A 20,670-nucleotide genomic window follows, 5' to 3' on the forward strand; every position below is an offset into this window, starting at 1 on the left:
CTCATAAAACAGGATGCTAGTGAAACATGTGAAGACATGACAGCCCTTTAGCCTTTTGCTGCTTCAGAACTTAAAAAAGACAAAGGCTAACCAGGATTTGACATTCAGGTACATACTTGCTTAGTACAAGCTGAGTTAGGAGATAGCTAAACATTGATTCTTACTCAGTTATGATGTTCTTAGGAAGTTCCTATTTGGACATCGATGGTTATCAACCTGGTTGCACCTCAGAGTCATCTAGGAAGCTTTACAAAATTAGCAAATGCCTAGATCAATTAAATCTGGAGGGTAGAGCCCAAAAATCAGTATATTCTCTGTTTCCCCAGATGATTCTAATGTGCAGCCAGGCTCTACACCACTGATACATCCCTTTCAGAAAGCCATTGTATGAAAGCCATTTGTATCTAGATAGCTTTGTTTTTTCCAAATTCCACAAGAAAAGGGGACTTTTAGAAAAAGGCAGTTTACTGTTTGGTAAGTGCTGGTTCTCACAGATTATCTGAATGCTGATTGAAGAGAAGCAAGTCCTTGTCTTGGCAGAGAAGGCAGAGTGTCAGGCTTTGCCAGCTGCCTCCAAAAACAAAGAATGCCCGGATGCCCATAAGAATCATGATTATGTATGCTGACTTCAGATTTAATCGTAATGGGGATTTGTGATGGTCCAGGCTGACACCAGCAGAGGAAGGCCTTTAAGAAAGTGGTACCATGTTTTCTCCGCAAAGCCATCAGAAGACACAGTGCCCCAGAACACGTGCAGCAAGGTGATAACCAGTATCCTAAAGGCTGAATTTAGGAAGAACTGGGGAGGGGCTCCATGAATGCCCACTGTGCCTGGCCCCAAAGAGTCAGGGTATTTACAAAGGAAAATATTCCACTCATGATTCCAAAGCCCAAGCCAGAAACATAAGCCAGCGATCCACCGAGGGTGCTGTTTCATCTGGGTTTATACTCTTCAAACCTTCACCGGCTTTTTTAAGTTCATAATATGCAAACCAGAACATTTCTTGGATAAGGACTGAGACTAACACTCCTAAAATCAGCAGATATTTCTGTATTGATCCATCTTAGTTGTCAGTAATGGTTGCTGCCATGAACCAAACTAGGGAGGAAAGCCACAGAGACACAAGCAGAAGAAAGCTCTGACGGTGAGGAAGATGATGCTCAAAGACTCAGTGATGATGGTGCAATGCAGAGGGCAAGCCCAGGACCAAAGGCAATGAAAGTGCAGTCAAAAAGGATGGACACCCTCGAACCAACCCAGAAGCCACATAGGGGCCTGACGGGATGTGGGAGCACTGAGCCCTGGCAGGACTGAGCGTGGGGGTGAAGGGGTCACCGGGGAGAGCAGAAAGGCGGAGGCAGGTTCTGCTTCTAGATTATTTCTTCAAGCTGGCTACTTCTATCTTCCATATCACTTGCTCTATTTCCAATGCATTCTTCATCTCATTTACAGTAAGCCCTCTACATACAAATGAGTTCCATTTTTAAGTCAAATCTGTTGATAAGTCCAACAGACTTAGCCTAGATACCGAATTTACACAATCGGCTATATACCACGGCTTTTACACTTGCTTGTGGACATCCTGGGCTTGAAATAAAGATACTGTACTATTGTACCTTCTATAGTCCTATACAGTAAAGCACACAAAAGCACAACCACTTGTGGAACATGCACACATGTGACAATGTAAGCCAAACACATGCCCTAACTTATGTAATTGAACATACGAACAGGTTTGCGTCTCTGAAAGGTTGCAACTTGAAGGTTCACATGTAGGGGACTTACTGTACTGAGTTCTTCAGCTCCAGAACTTCCAGGTTTGTTTTTTTGTTTTTTTTTAGCATTTCTACCTCTTTGGTGACATATTCATTCTGTTCATTCATTTTACTCCTGAACTCAGTGAACTACCTTTCTGAGTTTTCTTGTTTTCTTTTAGCTCATTGAGTTTCTTCACAACAGCTATTTTGAATTCTCTGTTAAATCACAACACTTCATGACAAAGTTTGGTTTCAGGAGAATTGTTGGTTTCTTTTCGCAACACTGTGTTACTGTGATTTTTCATGGTGCTTGGTGAGTTGTTTCTCTGACAGCACATTTGAAGTAGGCAACACATTTCTTATTTAGGTGAATCACTGTTTAATTTAATTCTGAAAATTAACAGGCTGATAATTATAGGACTTTCTCTTTTTTTAAGTTGGTGGTTCTATAGCACAAGCTCTGGTTTCTCTTCCCTGAGTTGCCTCTGGCTGTATCTGAGAATCAACACGTTCCACTCTCCATCACCTCTGCCAGAAGTTGCAAGGACTTGTGCTTCCAGGATTGCTAGTGCCTTGTTACTGCTGCTGCTGCTGCTGCTGTTGCTAGTGCTGCTGCTGACCCTGATGCTGCCTCTGAAGGCACCAGGTTGGCAGGCACCTCCACCATGCCTAAGGTCACTTGGGTTGTGGGCACTGACAGTGCAGAAGGGGGAGGTTGGTGGGGAGGGAACAAGGGTCAGGGGTGTCTGCTGTGTATCTAGGGTGGTTGGGATCACAAGCCTGCTGCCCTGGGTGCCACAGTGGCTGGAAGAACCAGGGTCATAGACCCTGCCACCACTGCTGCCCAGTTCCCTGTGGCCATGGGTGCTGTTGTGGCCAGGAGGCTAAAGTCATCTGTGCCTACTCTTCTGCTGCTACGAGTTTTCTGGGGCTGTGGGCTCAGTTTCCATGACTGGGGGCCAGGATCACTGGCACTGCCTCCTATTCCCCCAGTTCTGCCTCTTCCATGTATGTGCTCCAGCCCCCTAACTTCAGATGTACACATGTAAGGATTTCTCTGGCATCCTGCTGTGTCAGAACACCTTGGCTGAGTTATGAATGTCTTCGCTGAGTTATGCATGTCTTATTAGTTGTAGATTGAATCAGGGGGTACAGGGAGTGTCTCCCGTGTCTATACCCACCATGTTTTGACCGCTAATCTGACTTAAGAATTTTTCTCACCACTTAAGTCCTTATTATGATTGTATTAATTATCAATCTGTGAGGGAAAAAAAAATGGGCCTAAAGAAGTTAAATGACTTTTCAAGACAATGTGGCTTGTAAGCAATGAAATTGGGATTTAAACCACATCTATTTGATTCCAAAGCCTCTACTTTTTTAATCTATTAAAAAAAGAGGATTCATTGGATAATCTCTGACATTCCTAGATATCCAGATTTCAGTGAGTCTATAGATGGCTAACACCAAACTCAGATTGATTATATGCTTTGCAGCCAAAGATGGAGAAGCTCTATACAGTCAGCAAAAACAAGACCAGGAGCTGACTGTGGCTCAGATCATGAACTCCTTATTGCCAAATGCAGACCTAAATTGAAGAAAGTGGGGAAAACCACTAGACCATTCAGGTATGACCTAAATCAAATCCCTTATGATTATACAGTGGAAGTGAGAAATAGATTGAAGGGACTAGATCTGATAGATGGAGTGCCTGATGAACTATGGACAGACGTTCGTGACATTGTACAGGAGACAGGGATCAAGACCATCCCCAAGGAAAAGAAATGCAAAAAAGCAAAATGGCTGTCTAATGAGGCCTTACAAATAGCTGAGAAAAGAAGAGAAGCAAAAAGCAAAGGAGAAAAGGAAAGATATACCCATTTGAATGCAGAGTTTCAAAGAATAGCAAGGAGAGATAAGAAAACCTTCCTCAGCTATCAATGTGAAGAAACAGAGGAAAACAATAGAATGAAAAAGACTAGAGATCTCTTCAAGAAAGTTAAAGATACCAAGGGAAAATTTCATGCAAATATGGGCTCGATAAAGGACAGAAATGGTATGGACCTAACAGAAGCAGAAGAGGTGGCAAGAATACACAGAAGAACTGTACAAAAAAGAGCTTCATGACCCAGATAATCACGATGGTACGATCACTCACCTAGAGCCAGACATCCTGGAATATGAAGTCAAGCGGGCCTTAGGGACCATCACTACAAACAAAGCTAGTGGAGGTGATGGAATTTCAGTTGAGCTATTTCAAATCCTGACAGATAATGCTGTGAAAGTGTTGCACTCAATACGCCAGCAAATTTGGAAAACTCAGGAGTGGCCACAGGACTGGAAAAGGTCAGTTTTCATTCCCATCCCAAAGAAAGGATATGCCAAAGAATGTTCAAACTACCACACAATTGCACTCATCTCACACTCTAATAAAGTAATGCTCAGAATTCTCCAAGCTAGGCTTCACTAATACACGAACCGTGAACTTTCAGATGTTCAAGCTGGTTTTAGGGAACGCATGTAAGAATTAAAGATTTTAAAATTTAAAAAAAAAATAAAATAAAAAATAAAACATAAAAAAAAGAATAAAGCTACTATAAACATCAAAAAAAAAAAAAAAGAAAAGGCAGAGGAACCACAGATCAAATGGCCAATATCCGCTGGATCATTGAAAAAGCAAGAGAGTTCCAGAAAAACATCTATTTTTGCTTTATTGACTATGTCATAGCCTTTTACTGTACTGGAGTGGGTTGCCATTTCCCTCTCCAATGCTTGCATGCATGCTAAGTTGCTTCAGTTGTGTCCAACTCTGTGCAACCCCATAGATGGTAGCCCACCAGGCTCCCCTGTCCATAGCATTCTCTAGGCAAGAAGAGTGGAGTGGGTTGCCATTTCCTTCTCCATGGATAACAGTAATCTATGGAAAATTCTGAAAGAGATGGGAATACCAGACCACCTGACCTGACTCTTGAGAAACCTGTATGCAGGTCAGGAAGCAACAGTTAGAACTGGACATGGAACAACAGACTGGTTCCAAATAGGAAAAGGAGTATGTCAAGGCCGTATATTGTCACCCTGCTTATTTAACTTATATGCAGAGTACATCATAAGAAATGATGGGCTGGATGAAGCACAAGCTGGAATCAACATTGCCAGGAGAAATATCAATCACCTCAGATATGCAGATGACACCACCCTTATGGCAGAAAGTGAAGAACTAAAGAGCCTCTTGATGAACGTGAGAGAGGAGAGTGAAAAAGTTTGCTTAAAGCTCAACATTCAAAAAACTAAGATCATGGCATCTGGTCCCATCACTTCATGGCACATAGACGGGGAAACAGTGGAAACAGTGGCTGACTTCATTTTGGAGGGGGCTCCGAAATCACTACAGATGGTGATTGCAGCCATGAAATTAAAAGATGCTTACTCCTTTGAAGGAAAGTTATGACCAACCTAGACAGCATATTAAAAAGCAGAGATATTACTTGGCCAACAAAGGTCTATCTAGTCAAGGCTATGGTTTTTCCAGTAGCCATGTATGGATGTGAGAGTTGGACTATAAAGAAAGCTGAGCACCAAAGAATTGATGCTTTTCAACTGTGGTGTTGGAGAAGACTCTTGAGAGTCCCTTGGACTGCAAGGAGATCCACCCAATCCATCCTAAAGGGGATCAGTCCTGGGTGTTCATTGGAAGAACTGATGCTAAAGCTGAAACTCCAATACTTTGGCCACCTGATGTGAAGAGCTGACTCATTTGAAAAGATCCTGATGCTGGGAAAAATTGAGGGCAGGAGAAGGGGACAACAGAGGATGAGATGGTTAGATGGCATCACCAACTCAATGGACATGAGTTTGGGTAAACTCCAGGAGTTGGTGAGAGACAGGGAAGCCTGGCGTGCCGCACTTCATGGGGTCACAAAGAGTCGGACATGACTGAGCGACTTAACTGAACTGATTACTGGAATATAGGATTATCTCAAAAGGCCTAGGTTGTCCAAATCTTGCACATTCCAATGAAAAGTTTGGTCCTTGTCTGGTTCCTGAGAGAGAATCTCTAACACTCTGCACCATCCTGCCTAAAAAGAGTATCTCCATTTTTCTAGGACCTTGGGCCACTCCAGATAATTTATGCTGACAATTTGTATTTATTTAAGGGGGTGTGTGGTGTGCCATATATTAATAGTAACCAGTTGACTCTTAAAGGGGCTGAAGATTGAGTAAATAAGGTCACCCACACTGGCAATCATCCCAATGTGACTAACCAATAAAAACCAGAGACACCATGATTTGGTTGAGTCTCCATGATAGAAAATACTTCGTGTATGTTGTGACATGTAACTTCTGGGAAAATTAAACACTGTGTAACTCTACTGGGAGAAGTCACTTAGAAACTCATGTGTGTTCTATCCTAAACTCTGCCTTCTGATCTTTTTACTTCTGCTGCTTTTCATCAGTATCCCTTTGCCGTAATAAACTATAAGAGTGAATATAATAGCTTTTCTGAGTTCTGTGAGTCCTTCTGGCTAATCATTTAACATAAAAGTGGTCTTGGGGATTACCAACCATACTATGACTATTCTCAAGTGCTTGTTGTCAACACAGGACTACTGCTTCTCTGCAATCCAGAAGAGAACTCAAGAGTGACATTTCTCAAAATTACTTTCCCCATGTGATGATGAGGACTTGCCAATGAGACATTTTCATTAAACTTGGAAAGCAGAAGAGAAAGAGAAGCCATTATTTGGCAGAAGTACTTGCAGTCAGCTCCATAGACCAAGAATCAACAAATCTTTTCTGTAAAGGGCTAGATAGCAAATAGTTTAGTGTTTACAGGCCAGTCTCTGTCACAACTACTGTACTCTGTCACTGTGAAGCAAAAGCAGCCGTAAATAATAGACAAACAATGAGTGTAGCTGTGTTTCAATAACCCTTTATTTATGGACACTGAAATTGGATTCCATGTAATTACATCTCACAAAATATTGATTTTTTTCCTATCATTTAAAAGAATAAATCTATTCTTCACCCACACATTGCACAAAAACAGCCAGGTCAGTTTTTCCCATGGCCATAGTATACCAACCTCTCATACAGACAAATCAGCAGATATAGGATTCTCAGTGGTGTCTCAGTGAGCTCTTAAGATTCACCTACTTCAGTGTTTCAGAATGGCACTCTTGGAAATGGCTTCTCTGATTCTGATCCCCTGGCCTTTCAAAATGGTTTGTAGGTCCTTACTTTCCTCTTATGAAACTCTCCATGTTTGAAATATAGAGAGTGGTTCCTGCTTTAATCATAAAACTCTGGCTGTTAGAACATTTAGTATTGGCAGCAGCTTCAGTAAAATAGAACCTCAAAGAAGAGAATCTGGGATATGTTCTGTGATCTAAAGGAAGTTAAAAGAATTAATAACCTCATTGCTAGTAAAAATTAAGACTTTTGGTGCACAGCATGCCATGGCAAAGCATTCCTTAAATTTCCACTTCTAGTTGCCTAGAATTAAGTATCTAGAGAGAATTAAGCACTGGAAGACTAAATGACTATTACAACAGAAAGTTTCATAGAAAGTCTGACAACAAGGGTCAGGGAGCTGACTGAATAGATAACATTGCAGCTTATAGAAGGAAAGATTTGAAATTCTCAAGAAGTCAGAGAAACAAAGAGCCTTTAGGAGTGTCCTGAAACAACCTTTTATTTCTTGTAGCTACATGGTTGAGATACCTGAAAATCAAAACCCAAATGTGATTCTATAGTTGGCTGGATAACTATGAAAGTTGGACTGATAATGAACTTTGTCAAGTCTCTTAAGTTAGAGTGTTGACTGGGAAAGAATGGGGTCATGGGAATTGGAATGGGACACTTAGAGACGTTCTAAAGGAGAGCAGAGGCTGTTACTCTCTGCTGGCAGTTACAGGCAGATGCTGAGCAGATAACGCATGAGAAGTGCACAGCATTTTTGTTCATGCTCTCGATGACCACCCACTGCAGTGCTGCTGGATGGGCAAACAAAATAAATAATCTATTGGCAGTGGGCTTCTTGACCTGCCCTTCCCTATCCCATCTGACAGGAGGGAAATGTCCAATTCCCTATATTCAGATACAAAGAGCAATTTCTGTTTGCTTAAAAAGAACACTGACTAATGACCAAGATCAGTTATCCAAAATATTAGAAAATTTGTTAATATGACACTTCACTTCTTAGCAATGCTAAACAAAAGGATTATTCAAACCTGAAAAAGTAAGCCACTTTCTTAAAACAAGTAGGAAAGGAGGGGTATTGATCAGTGTTCACAGCCATGTATACAGTACAACACATTAAGATCCATATATGTTTCCTAGATAGATATTGAGGAAAGAAATTTTCTCTGCATCAAGAACTTTTGAGTCTTTTGAACTTTGTGGCTCAAGACCCTGTCTCAATGCACAGAATACCTGAGCACTCAATAAATGTGTATTTAGGATTTTGATTTGCCTGAGCACAATGAATCCCTCCCTCCCCAACTGTTATTGACAACTTAATAGTCAACAACTAATATTACAGCAATAATCAGCAATATAGCATTATTAAAAGTCCCAAAGTCAGCCTTTCTCAAAAAGACCTTTAGATGGGGTCATGGATTATTTATTTTCTTTGGTTTAAAGCAACCCAACTTTCACCGCATATTTGCCAATTTGCACATTTTTAAGCAAGGAAATTTTAGAACTTGGCCATATTCAATGAAATTATGATTTGTTTTCCAAAATATATGTGAATGTATTTTGGAACAAGAAGAGCACCCTATTTCTAATGCCAAGATTATTTCCTTGCTTTGAACATAATACATCATGATTTCAACTGAAATAGATTTTTAAGGAAAGCATACTTTCCCATAGAATTTAGCTGTCTGTACTGAAATCTTTGGATGGAGAAGGAAATGGCAACCCACTTCAGTACTCTTGCCTGGAAAAAACCATGGACAGAGGAGCCTGGTAGGCTACAGTCCTTGGGATTGCAAAGAGTTGGACATTATTGAGTGACTTCATTTTCACTTTTGCTGAAATCTTTGGAAAGGATTCCATTGACTATTTTAAAATTTGTAAAACTGCTACATGTAAAATTTGTATTTTACATTTGTAAAACTGCTATATGAAGTATATTTTGGGTTATAAAGTTATTTTACACACAATTTTATTTTATAACAAAAGTCTCTCCTTGTGACATGCCTCTTCATCTAGTGGATAGTATTTAGGGAACTTCTGAGGCTAGCAAAGTTCAAGAAAGAATATAAAATAATACTCTATCAAACAGCATTTCTAGATATTTAAATATAAACATTTTATGGAAATTACTTAGCACTACTGGCCAGTAGAGGACTTCTGTAAAGTTCAACAAAATAATGGAAAAAGCAATATCAATGTGACATGTCTAAAAAAGTAAATACAAGCAAATTGTATCTGTTTTTTTTTTTTTTTCTGAAGGTAGCATTGACCTTTTGTTTCAACACTCTGAACTAATTTCCACTGAGAGCAGGAACTTTGAGAGTAGGGACTTCAGTTCACTGCTTCCCTCTGTACCTAGCATATCAAGGTGAGCAAAGCCTTCAACTAGTATTCTTTTTATATTTTTTAATTTATTTTTTTATTGAAGGATAATTGCTTTACAGAATTTTGTTGTTATCTGTCAAACCTCAACATGAATCAGCCATAGGTATACATATTTCCCCTCCTTTTTGAACCTCCCTTCCATCTCCTGCCCCATTCCACCCCTCTAGATTGATACAGAGCCCCTGTTTGAGTTTCCTGAGCCATACTGCAAATTCCCATTGGCTATCTATTTTACATTTGGTAATGTAAGTTTCCATGTTACTCTTTCCATGCATCTCACCCTCTCCTCCCCTCTCCTCATGTCCATAAGTCTATTCTCTATGTCTGTTTTTTCATTGCTGCCCTGTAAATAAATTCTTCAGTACCATTTTTCTAGATTCTGTATATATGTGTTAGAATATGATATTTATCTTTCTCTTTCTGACTTACTTCATTCTGTATAATAGGTTCTAGGTTCATCCACCTCATCAGAACTGACTCAAATGCATTTCTTCTTATGGTTGAGTAATATTCCATTGTGTATATGTACCACTTCTTTATCCATTCATCTGTCAATGGACATCTAGGTTGCTTCCATGTTCTAGCTATTGTAAATAATGCTGCAATAAACAATGGGATACATGTGTCTTTTAAAATTTTGCTTTCCTCAGAGTATATGCCTAGGAATAGGATTACTGGGACATATGGTGTTTTTATTCCTCGTTTTTTAAGGAATCTCCATAGTGTCTTCCATAGTGGCTGTATCAATTTACATTCCCACCAACAGTGCAAGAGCATTTCTTTTTCTCCACACCCTCTCCAGCATTTATTGTTTTCAGACTTTTTGATGATGGCCATTCTGACCATTGTGAGGTGATATCTCATTGTAGTTTTGATTTGTATTTCTCTAATAATGAGCAATGTTGAGCATCTTTTCATGTGTTTGTTAGCCACCTATATGTATTCTTTGGAGAAATGTCTGTTTAGGTCTTTTCCCCATTTTTTTAATCGGGTTGTTTATTTTTCTGGTATTGAGTTGTATGAGCTGCTTGTATATTTTGGAAATTAATCCTTTGTCAGTTTTTTCATTTACTATTATTTTCTCCCATTCTGAGGGTTGTCTTTTCACCTTACTTATAGTTTCCTTTGCTGTGCAAAAGCTTTTAAGTTTAATCAGGTCCCACTTGTTTCCTTCTGTTTTTATTTCCATTACTCTTGGAGGTGGGCCATAGAGGATCTTGCTTTGATTTATGTCCCTGAGTGTCCTGCCTATGCTTTCCTCTAAAAGTTTTATAGTTTCTGGATTTACATTTAGGTCTTTAATCCATTTTGAGTTTATCTTTGTGTATGGTGTTAGGAAGTGTTCCAGTTTCATTCTTCCACCTGTAGCTGTCCAGTTTTCCCAGCACATTTATTGAAGAGGCTGTCTTTGCCCCATGCTATATTCTTGCCTCCTTTGTCAAAAATAAGGTACCCATAGGTGCATGGGCTTATTTCTGGGCTTTTTATCTTATTCCATTGGTCTATATTTCTGTTTTTATGCCAGTACCATGCTGTCTTGATGACTGTAGCTTTACTGTATAATCTGAAGTTGGGAAGGTTGATTCCTCCAGCTCTATTCTTCTTCCTCAAGACTGCTTTGGCTATTCAGGGTCTTTTGTGTTTCCATATGAATTGTGAAATTTTTCGTTCTAGTTCTGTGAAAAATGTCATTGGTAATTTGATAGGGATTGCATTGAATCTGTAGATTGCATTTGATACTATAGTTATTTTCACACTATTGATTCTTCCTACCCAGGAACATGGAATATCTCTCCATCTGTTTATGTCATCTTTGACTGCTTTCATTAGTGTCTTATAATTTTCTGTGTACAGTTTTTTTGTCTCTTTAGGTAAGTTTATTCCTAGATATTTAATTTTTTGTTGCAATAGTGAATGGGATTGATTCCTTAATTTCTCTTTCTGATTTTTCATTGTTAGTATATAGAAATGCAAGCGATTTCTGTGTATTGATTTTGTATCCTGCAACTTTGCTAAATTCACTGATTAGCTCTAGTAATTTTCTGATACTATTTTTATGGTTTTCTATGTACAGTATCATGTCATCTGCAAACAGTGACAGCTTTACTTCTTTTCTGATCTAGATTCCTTTTATTTCTTTTTATTCTCTGATTGCTGTAGCTAGGACTTCCAGAACTATGTTCAATAATAGTGGTGAAAGTAGACACCCTTGTCTTGTTCCTGATCTTAGGAGGAGTGCTTTCAGTTTTTCACCATTGAGGACAATGTTTCCTGTGGCTTACAATATATGGCCTTTACTATGTTGAGGTAGGTTCCTTCTTCGCCCATTGTTTGAAGAGTTTTAATCATAAATGGGCGCTGAATTTTGTCAAAGGCTCTTTCTGCATCTATTGAGATGACCATATGGTTTTTTATCTTTCAATTTGTTAATATGGTGTATCACATTGATTTTCATATATTGAAGAATCCTTGCATTACTGGAATAAACCCAACTTGATCATGATGTATGAGCTTTTTGATGTGTTGCTGAATTTTGTTTGCTAAAATTTTGTTGAGGATTTTTGCATCTATGTTCATTAGTGATATTGGCCTGTAGTTTTCCTTTTTTGTGTTGTCTGTGTCTGTTTTTGGTATCAGAGTGATGGTGGCCTCATAGAATGAGTTTAGAAGTGTTCCTTCCTCTGAAATTTTTTGAAAGAGGTTTAGAAGGATAGGTATTAGCTCTTCTCTAAATGCTTGATAGAATTCTTCTGTGAAGCTATCTGGTCCTGAGCTTTTGTTTTTGGGAGATTTTTGATCACAGCTTCAATTTCAGTGCTTGTGATTGGATTGTTCATATTGTCTATGTCTTCCTGGTTCAGTCTTGGAAGATTGCACTTTACTAAGAATCTGTCCATTTCTTCCAGGTTATCCATTTTATTGCCATATAGTTGTTCATAATAGTCTCTTATAATCCTTTGTGTTTCTGAATTGTCTTTTATAAACTCTCCTTTTCATTTCTAATTTTGTTGATTCGATTCTTCTTTTTTTCTTGCTGAATCTGGCTAAAAGCTTGTCAATTTTGTTTATCTTTTCAAAGAACCAGCTTTTAGATTTATACTATTGTTTCTTTCATTTCTTTTTCACTTATTTCTGCTTGGATCTTTATGATTCTTACCTTCTACTAGTTTTGGGGGTTGTTTTGTTCTTCTTTTCCCAGTTGTTTTAGGTGTAAAGTTACGTTGTCTATTCGATGTTTTTCTTATTTCTTGAGGTAGGATTCTATTGTTATAAACTTCCCTCTTAGAACTGCTTTCATTGCATCCCATAGGTTTAGAGTTGTTTTCATTGTCATTTGTTTCTAGAAATTTTTTGATTTCCCTATTGATTTCTTTAGTAACCTGTTGATTATTTAGAAATGTGTTGCTTAATCTCCATGTGTTTGTTTCTTATAATTTTTTTTTCTTGAATTGATATCCAGTTTCATAGGATTGTGGTCAGAGAAGATGCTTGATACAATTTCAATTTCCTTAAATTTACTGAGGTTTGATTTGTGACCCAAGATGTAGTCTATCCTGGAGAATGTTCCATGTGCACTCAAGAAGAAGGTGTATTTTTCTGCATTTGGATGGAATGTCCTGAAGATATCAATGAGATCCATCTCATCTAATGTATCACTTAAAAAATAAAAAAATAAATAAAATTTAAAAAAATAAAAAAACAAACAAACAAAAAAAAAAAACTTTTGTTTCCTTATTAATTTTCTGTTTTGATGATCTGTCCAATGTTGTGAGTGGGGTGTTAAAGTCTCCTACTATTATTGTGTTACTTCAATTTCTCCTTTTATGTCTGTTAATGTTTGTCTTATGTATTGAGATGCTCCTGTGTTGGGTGCATAGATATTTACAGTTGTTATGTCTTCCTCTTGGATTGATCCCTTGATCATTATGTGGTGTACCTCCTTATCTCTTGTAATCTTCTTTATTTTAAGGTCTATCTTGTCTGATATAAGGATTGTTACTTCGGCTTTCCCATTTGCATGGAATATATTTTTCCATCCTCGGACAGAATGTGGTCCACTGGAGAAGGGAATGGCAAGCCACTTCAGTATTCTTGCCTTGAGAACACCATGAACGGTATGAAAAGGCAAAATGATAGGATACCAAAAGAGGAACTCCCCAGGTCATTAGGTGCCCAATATGCTACTGGAGATCAGTGGAGAAATAACTCCAGAAAGAATGAAGGGATGGAGCCAAAGCAAAAACAATACCCAGTTGTGGATGTGACTGGTGATAGAAGTAAGATCCGATGCTGTAAAGAGCAATATTTCATAGGAACTTGTAATGTCAGGTCCATGAATCAAGGCAAATTGGAAGTGGTCAAACAAGAGATGGCAAGGGTGAACATCGACATTCTAGGAATCAGCGAACTAAAATGGACTGGAATGGGTGAATTTAAATCAGATGGCCATTATATCTACTACTGCAGGCAGGAATCCCTCAGAAGAAATGGAGTAGCCATCATGGTCAACAGAAGAGTCTGAAATGCAGTGCTTGGATGCAATCTCAAAAACAACAGAATGATCTCTGTTGGTCTCCAAGGCAAACCATTCAGTATCACAGTTATCCAAGTCTATGCCCCAACCAATAACGCTGAAGTAACTGAAGTTGAACGGTTTCATGAAGACCTACAAGACCTTTTAGAGCTAACACCCAAAAAAGATGTCCTTTTCATTATAGGGGACTGGAATGCAAAAGTAGGAAGTCAGGAAACACCTGGAGTAACAGGAAAATTTGGCCTTGGAATGAGGAATGAAGCAGGGCAAAGACTAATAGAGTTTTGCCAAGAAAATGCACTGGCCATAGCAAACACCCTCTTCCAACAACACAAGAGAAGACTTTACACATGGACATCACCAGATGGTCAACATCAAAATCAGATTGATTATATTCTTTGCAGCCAAAGATGGAGAAGCTCTATGCAGTCAGCAAAAACAAGACCAGGAGCTGATTGTGGCTCAGATCATGAACTCCTTATTACCAAATTCAGACTCAAATTGAAGAAAGTAGGGAAAACTGCTAGACCATTCAGGTATGACCTAAATCAAATCCCTTATGATTATACAGTGGAAGTGAGAAATAGATTTAAGGGCCTAGATCTGATAGATAGAGTGCCTGATGAACTATGGACTGAGGTTCGTGACATTGTACAGGAGACAGGGATCAAGACCATCCCCATGGAAAAGAAATGCAAAAAAGCAAATGGTTGTCTGGGGAGGCCTTACAAATAGCTGTGAAAAGAAGAAGGGGAAAAGCAAAGGAGAAAAGGAAAGACAAAAGCATCTGAATGCAGAGTTCCAAAGAACAGCAAGAAGAGATAAGAAAGCCTTCTTCAGTGATCAATGCAAAGAAATAGAGGAAAAGAACAGAATGGAAAAAACTAGAGATCTCTTCAAGAAAATTAGAGATACCAAGGGAACATTTCATGCAAAGATGGGCTCGATAAAGGACAGAAATGGTATGGACCTAACAAAAGCAGAAAATATTAAGAAGAGGTTGCAAGAATACACAGAAGAACTGTACAAAAAAGATCTTCACGACCCAGATAATCATGATGATGTGATCAGTAATCTAGAGCCAGACATCTTGGAATGTGAAGTCAAGTGGGCCTTAGAGAGCATCACTATGAACAAAGCTAGTGGAGGTGATGGAATTCCAGTTGAGCTGTTTCAAATCCTGAAAGATGATGCTGTGAAAGTGCTGCACTCAACATGCCAGCAAATTTGGAAAACTCAGCAGTGGCCACAGCACTGGAAAAGGTCAGTTTTCATTCTAATTCCAAAGAAAAGCAATGCCAAAGAATGCTCAAACTACCCCACAATTGCACTCATCTCACATGCTAGTAAAGTAATGCTCAAAATTCTCCAAGCCAGTCTTCAGCAATACATGAACTGTGAACTCCCTGATGTTCAAGCTGATTTTAGAAAAGGCAGAGGAACCAGAGATCAAATGGCCAATATCCGCTGGATCATGGAAAAAGCAAGAGTTCCAGAAAAACATCTATTTCTGCTTTATTGACTATGCCAAAGCCTTTGACTGTGTGGATCACAATAAATTGTGGAAAATTTTGAAACAGATGGGAATACCAGACCACTTAACCTGCCTCTTGAGAAATCTGTATGCAGGTCAGGAAGCAACAGTTAGAACTGGACATGGAACAACAGACTGGTTCCAAATAGGAAAAGGAGTATAGTCAAGGCTGTATATTGTCATCCTGCTTATTTAACTTCTATGCAGAGTACTTCGTGAGAAACGCTGGACTGGAAGAAACACAAGCTGGAATCAAGATTGCCGGGAGAAATATCAATCACCTCAGATATGCAGATGACACCACCCTTCTGGCAGAAAGTGAAGAGGAGCTAAAAAGCCTCTTGATGAAAGTGAAAGAGGAGAGTGAAAAAGTTGGCTTAAAGCTCAACATTCAGAAAACGAAGATCATGGCATCTGGTCCCATCACTTCATGGGAAATAGACGGGGAAACAGTAGAAACAGGGTCAGACTTTATTTTTGGGGGGCTCCAAAATCACTGCAGATGATGACTGCAGCCATGAAATTAAAAGACACTTACTCCTTGGAAGAAAAGTTATGACCAACCTAGATAGCATATTCAAAAGCAGAGACATTACTTTGCTGACTAAGGTCCGTCTAGTCAAGGCTATGGTTTTTCCAGTGGTCATGTATGGATGTGAGAGTTGGACTGTGAAGAAGGCTGAGTGCCGAAGAATTGATGCTTTTGAACTGTGGTGTTGGAGAAGACTCTTGAGAGTCCCTTGGACTGCAGGGAGATCCAACCAGTCCATTCTGAAGGAGATCAACCCTGGGATTTCTTTGGAAGGAATGATGCTAAAGCTGAAGCTCCAGTACTTTGGCCACCTCATGCGAAGAGTTGACTCATTGGAAAAGACTCTGATGCTGGGAGGGATTGGGGGCAGGAGAAGAAGGGGACGACCGAGGATGAGATGGCTGGATGGCATCACAGACTTGATGGATGTGAGTCTGTGTGAACTCTGGGAGATGGTGATGGACAGGGAGGCCTGGCATGCTGCGATTCATGGGGTCGCAAAGAGTCGGACACGACTGAGCGACTGAACTTTGTCTGATATGAGGATTGTTACTTCAGCTTTCCCATTTGCATGGAATATATTTTTCCATCCTCTCACTTTCAGTCTTTGTGTGTCTTTAGGTCTCAAGCGGATTTCTTTTAGACAGCATATATATGGGTCTTGTTTTTGTATCCATTCAGCCAGGCTATGTCTTTTGGTTGGAGCATTTAATCCAGTTACATTTAGTGTAATTATTGATATATATGTTCCTATTGTCATTTTCTTAATTTTTGGGATTGATTTTGTAGATCTTTTTTCTTCTCTTGTATTTCTTGACTATATAAGTCCCTTTAACATTTGTTGTAAAGCTGGTTTGGTGGAACTGAATTCTCTTAACTTTTTGCTTGTCTGAAAAGCTTTTTATTTCTCCATCAATTTTGAATGAGATCCTTGCCCTGGGTACCGTTGTCTTGGTTGTAGACTTTTCCCTGTCAATACTTTAAATATATCCTGCCATTCCCTTCTGTCCTGCAGAGTTTCTGCTGAAAAATCAGCTGTTAAGCATATGTGGTTTCCCTTGTATGTTACTTGTTGCTTCTCCCTTGCTGCTTTTAATTTCCTTTCTTTGTGTTTAGTCTTTGTTAGCTTCATTAGTATGTGTCTTGGTGTGTTTCTCCTTGGGTTTATTCAGTATGGGATTCTTCATGCCTCTTGGACTTGACTATTTCCTTTTCCACCTTGGGGAAATTTTCAATAATAATCTCTTCAAAAATTTTCTCATACCCTTTCTTTTTCTCTTCTTCTTCTGGGACCCCTATAATTCAAATGTTGGTGCATTAGATATTGTCCCAGAGGTTTCTGAGACTATCCTCAGTTCTTTTCATTCTTTCTGCTTTATTCTGCTCTTCAGAAGTTATTTCCACCATTTTATCTTCCAGCTCACTGACTAATTCTTCTGCTTCAGCTATTCTGCTATTGATTCCTTCTAAAATATTTTTAACTTCAGTAATTGTGTTGTTTGTCTCTGTATGTTTATTCTTTAATTCTTCCAGGTCTTTGTTAATTGATTCTTGCATTTTCTCCATTTTGTTTTCAAGGTTTTTTATCATCCTTGCTATCATTATTCTGAATTCTTTTTTAGGTAGCTTGCCTATTTCCTCCCCATTTATTTGGACTTCTGTGTTTCTAGCTTGTTCCTTCATTTGTGTAGTATTTCTCTGCCTTTTCATATATTTTTTTTAAACTTACTGTGTTTGAGATCTCCTTTTCCCAGGCTTCAAAGGTTGAATTCTTTCTTCCCTTTGGTTTCTGCCCTCCTAAGGTGGGTCCACTGGTTTCCGTAAGCTTCCTATAGGGTGAGATTTGTGGCGATTTTTTTTGTTCGTTTGTTTGGTTTTCCTCTGATGGGCAAGGCTGAGTGAGGTGGTAATCTTGTCTGCTGATGATTGGGTTTGTATTTTTGTTTTGTTTGTTGTTTGGATGAGGCATCCTGCACAGGGTGCTACTGGTGGTTGGGTGATGCTGGTTTGCTTTGAATGAGTCCTCACTATTTGATATTCCCTAGGGTTAGTTCTCTGGTAGTCTAGGGCCTTGGAGTCAATGCTCCCACTCAAAAGGTTCAGGGCTTGATCTCTGGTCAGGAATAAAGATTTCACAAGTGGTTTGTTATAGCATTAAGTAAAATTAAAACAAATATCCAAAAATGAGAAGTCAAAGATGAACCCCGGACAAATGGCAGTTACACCCTTGTTGGGGAGCTACTCTGTAGATCAGCATGTCAGTCACTTAAAAGAGCACTCTGGGTGGGGTCCTGCTCTGTAGTTCAGTGCCTCAGGTGTTTGATGGGCCAGGCTCTCTGTTGTTCAGCTGCTGATGTTGGCCTGTGGGGAGAGAGAGGCTATGGTGATGGCTCCACCCACTACGCATGACTCAGCAGTATCGCCTTGATTCCGTGGCTGCCCGGCTTTCCTCCACAGGCATTTCCCACCACAGTCTCCTCCTTCACCTCCTCTTGATCCATCTCGCCACAGTCAACAGCAGCCCTCGCCCTGGGATCCCTCCACAGTCTCCAGACTCCGCATCCCTGTCTGGGGTATGTATGGCTGTGGCAAGGACTGTCTGATTCTCATTCCATTTAGGCTGCCACAGATCAGCTGTTTCACTCAGCCTTAAACATTTCTCCTCTGACTCAGACAATTGCCCGGATGTGGGGATCAGACCCCTGCTTCAGTTCCCCCACCCAGGTGCATGGTACTAACACCCCTGCTTTTCCCTCTAGTTCCTTCATCCTACCGAGTTTTGTGTGGTTCCATATACTCTTCTCCTCTGGTTAGGTAGTCCTGTCTCTTCTCAGCTGGTGTTCTGCATGCACTTCTGTGTCTGAAGGTGTATTCCTGATGTATCCATGGACAGAGATGTACTCCACGTCCACCTACTCCTCTGCCAGCTTCAACTAATATTCTTTTCATGAATTAGCATAAATGGATAATAGGCAAATTTTTATTACATTTTATGCCATCTTTATTTTTCCCCCACCTCACCCCCAGTGATTAAATACTGCATGTTTTTAAAGTTTAAGGACTTCATGTCTGCTTCAATTAGCACCAATAACCTCTCAAACCATATATCTTATGTTTGCTCAACATTGTCACTTGAATATCTTTCATGCAGACACTTCAAATTGAACCTAGGGTCTTTCCCTGCTCTCCCTCCCCTGCCTCCCCATTCCTACCATCTCAGTAAACATTACAATCCACCAGCTATCACCAAGGATCTTCCTTTGTCTCTCTTTGTCTTAACCCTTAGACCCAGACACTACCAAGTTCCATAAATTTTATTTCCAAAATCCTTTTCCAATCCATCTACTCATCTCTATTTCCATCATCGCTAATCCAAATCACCCAACTCTGTGTAAATCTGTTCAAAAGGCTTTTAACTCTTCTCCCTGCATTCACCCTTTTACTCTCTAATTCATTCTGTACAACTCAGCTAGAGATCTTTTTAAAATTCACACTACTTCAAGACTGGCTCCTGTCTGAAAGCTTTGAGTAAGGATGAGGAGAAAAGGGAACTCTTGCTCACACACAATAGGAATGTAAATTGGTGCAGCCACTATGGAAAACAGTATAGAGGCTCCTCAAAATATTGAAAAAATAGAGCTACTATGTGATTCAACAATCCCACACCTAGGCATATAGTCAGAAGAAATGACAACAGGATATTGAAGAAACAACTGCATGTCCATGTTCACCGCAGCATTATTCACAATAGCCAACACATGGAAACAACCTAGGTGCCCATCAATGGATGAATGGATAGAGACAATGTGGTGTGTGTACGTATGTATATATATTATTCCATTGCATAATGGAATTCAACCGTAAGAAAGAAGGAAATCCTACCACTTGGAACAACATAGTTGGGCCTTGAGGGCATTATGCTAAGTGAAATAATCCAAACATAGAAAAACAAATATTGTATAGTATCATGAATATGTGAAAGATTTTTAAAAGTCAGACTCTTAGACAACAGAAAAACAGTGCCAGAGGCTACAGGATGGGAGAAATAGGGAGAAGCTGATAAAAGGGTACAAACTTTCAACTGTAAGATGAATAAAGTCTGAGGATCTAATATAAAATATGGTGACTATAGTTGATACCATTGTCATATATAATATAAATTGGCCAAGAGAGTAGAATAAAATTTTCTTCCCCCAACATAACAGAAATTAAATAAATATGTGAAGTGGCAGGTGAATTAATTAACTCGATAGGGAGAATTCTTTCACCATGTATACATATACCAAATCACCACAATGTACAGTTTAAATATCTCACAATCTATTTGTTGATCATATCTCAATAAAACAGAAAAAAAAAGTATAGATTTCCTGGTGGGAAAAAAAGACAACTTTCAAAGTCTTTTTTCCTTATGACTGACCTCTGTCTACATCTTCAGCCTCGTTTTGTGTCACCATCCCCTTATTCATAACCATGTGTTGCTAAGAAAGCTAACAGAGAGAGAGATCCAGGATTCAGTCTGAGAATAGATAGATTTAAGGCCATGGCTTGGCCAGACAGGAAGAACTGAAAAGAGGCAGGCAGTAAATAGATTAGTTTAACTCAATCAAGTGGTGGAGTAACCTGGGATGGGATTTTCAGACTCTAATCAGACGGAATTAGATACTGTTCAAAGCGAATCTGGGACACATACCTTGTGAGAACACATTATCTGGAGGGCATAGATTTTAA

At 39.3% G+C, this 20,670-nt stretch overlaps 1 pseudogene; it reads right to left on the bottom strand.

Moving 5' to 3' along the window:
• Positions 489-2,425, bottom strand: LOC102185154 (annotated as a pseudogene).

The sequence above is a fragment of the Capra hircus genome, chromosome 5 (genome assembly GCF_001704415.2).
Source record: "Capra hircus breed San Clemente chromosome 5, ASM170441v1, whole genome shotgun sequence".
In the NCBI taxonomy this organism is placed as follows: Eukaryota; Metazoa; Chordata; class Mammalia; order Artiodactyla; family Bovidae; genus Capra; species Capra hircus.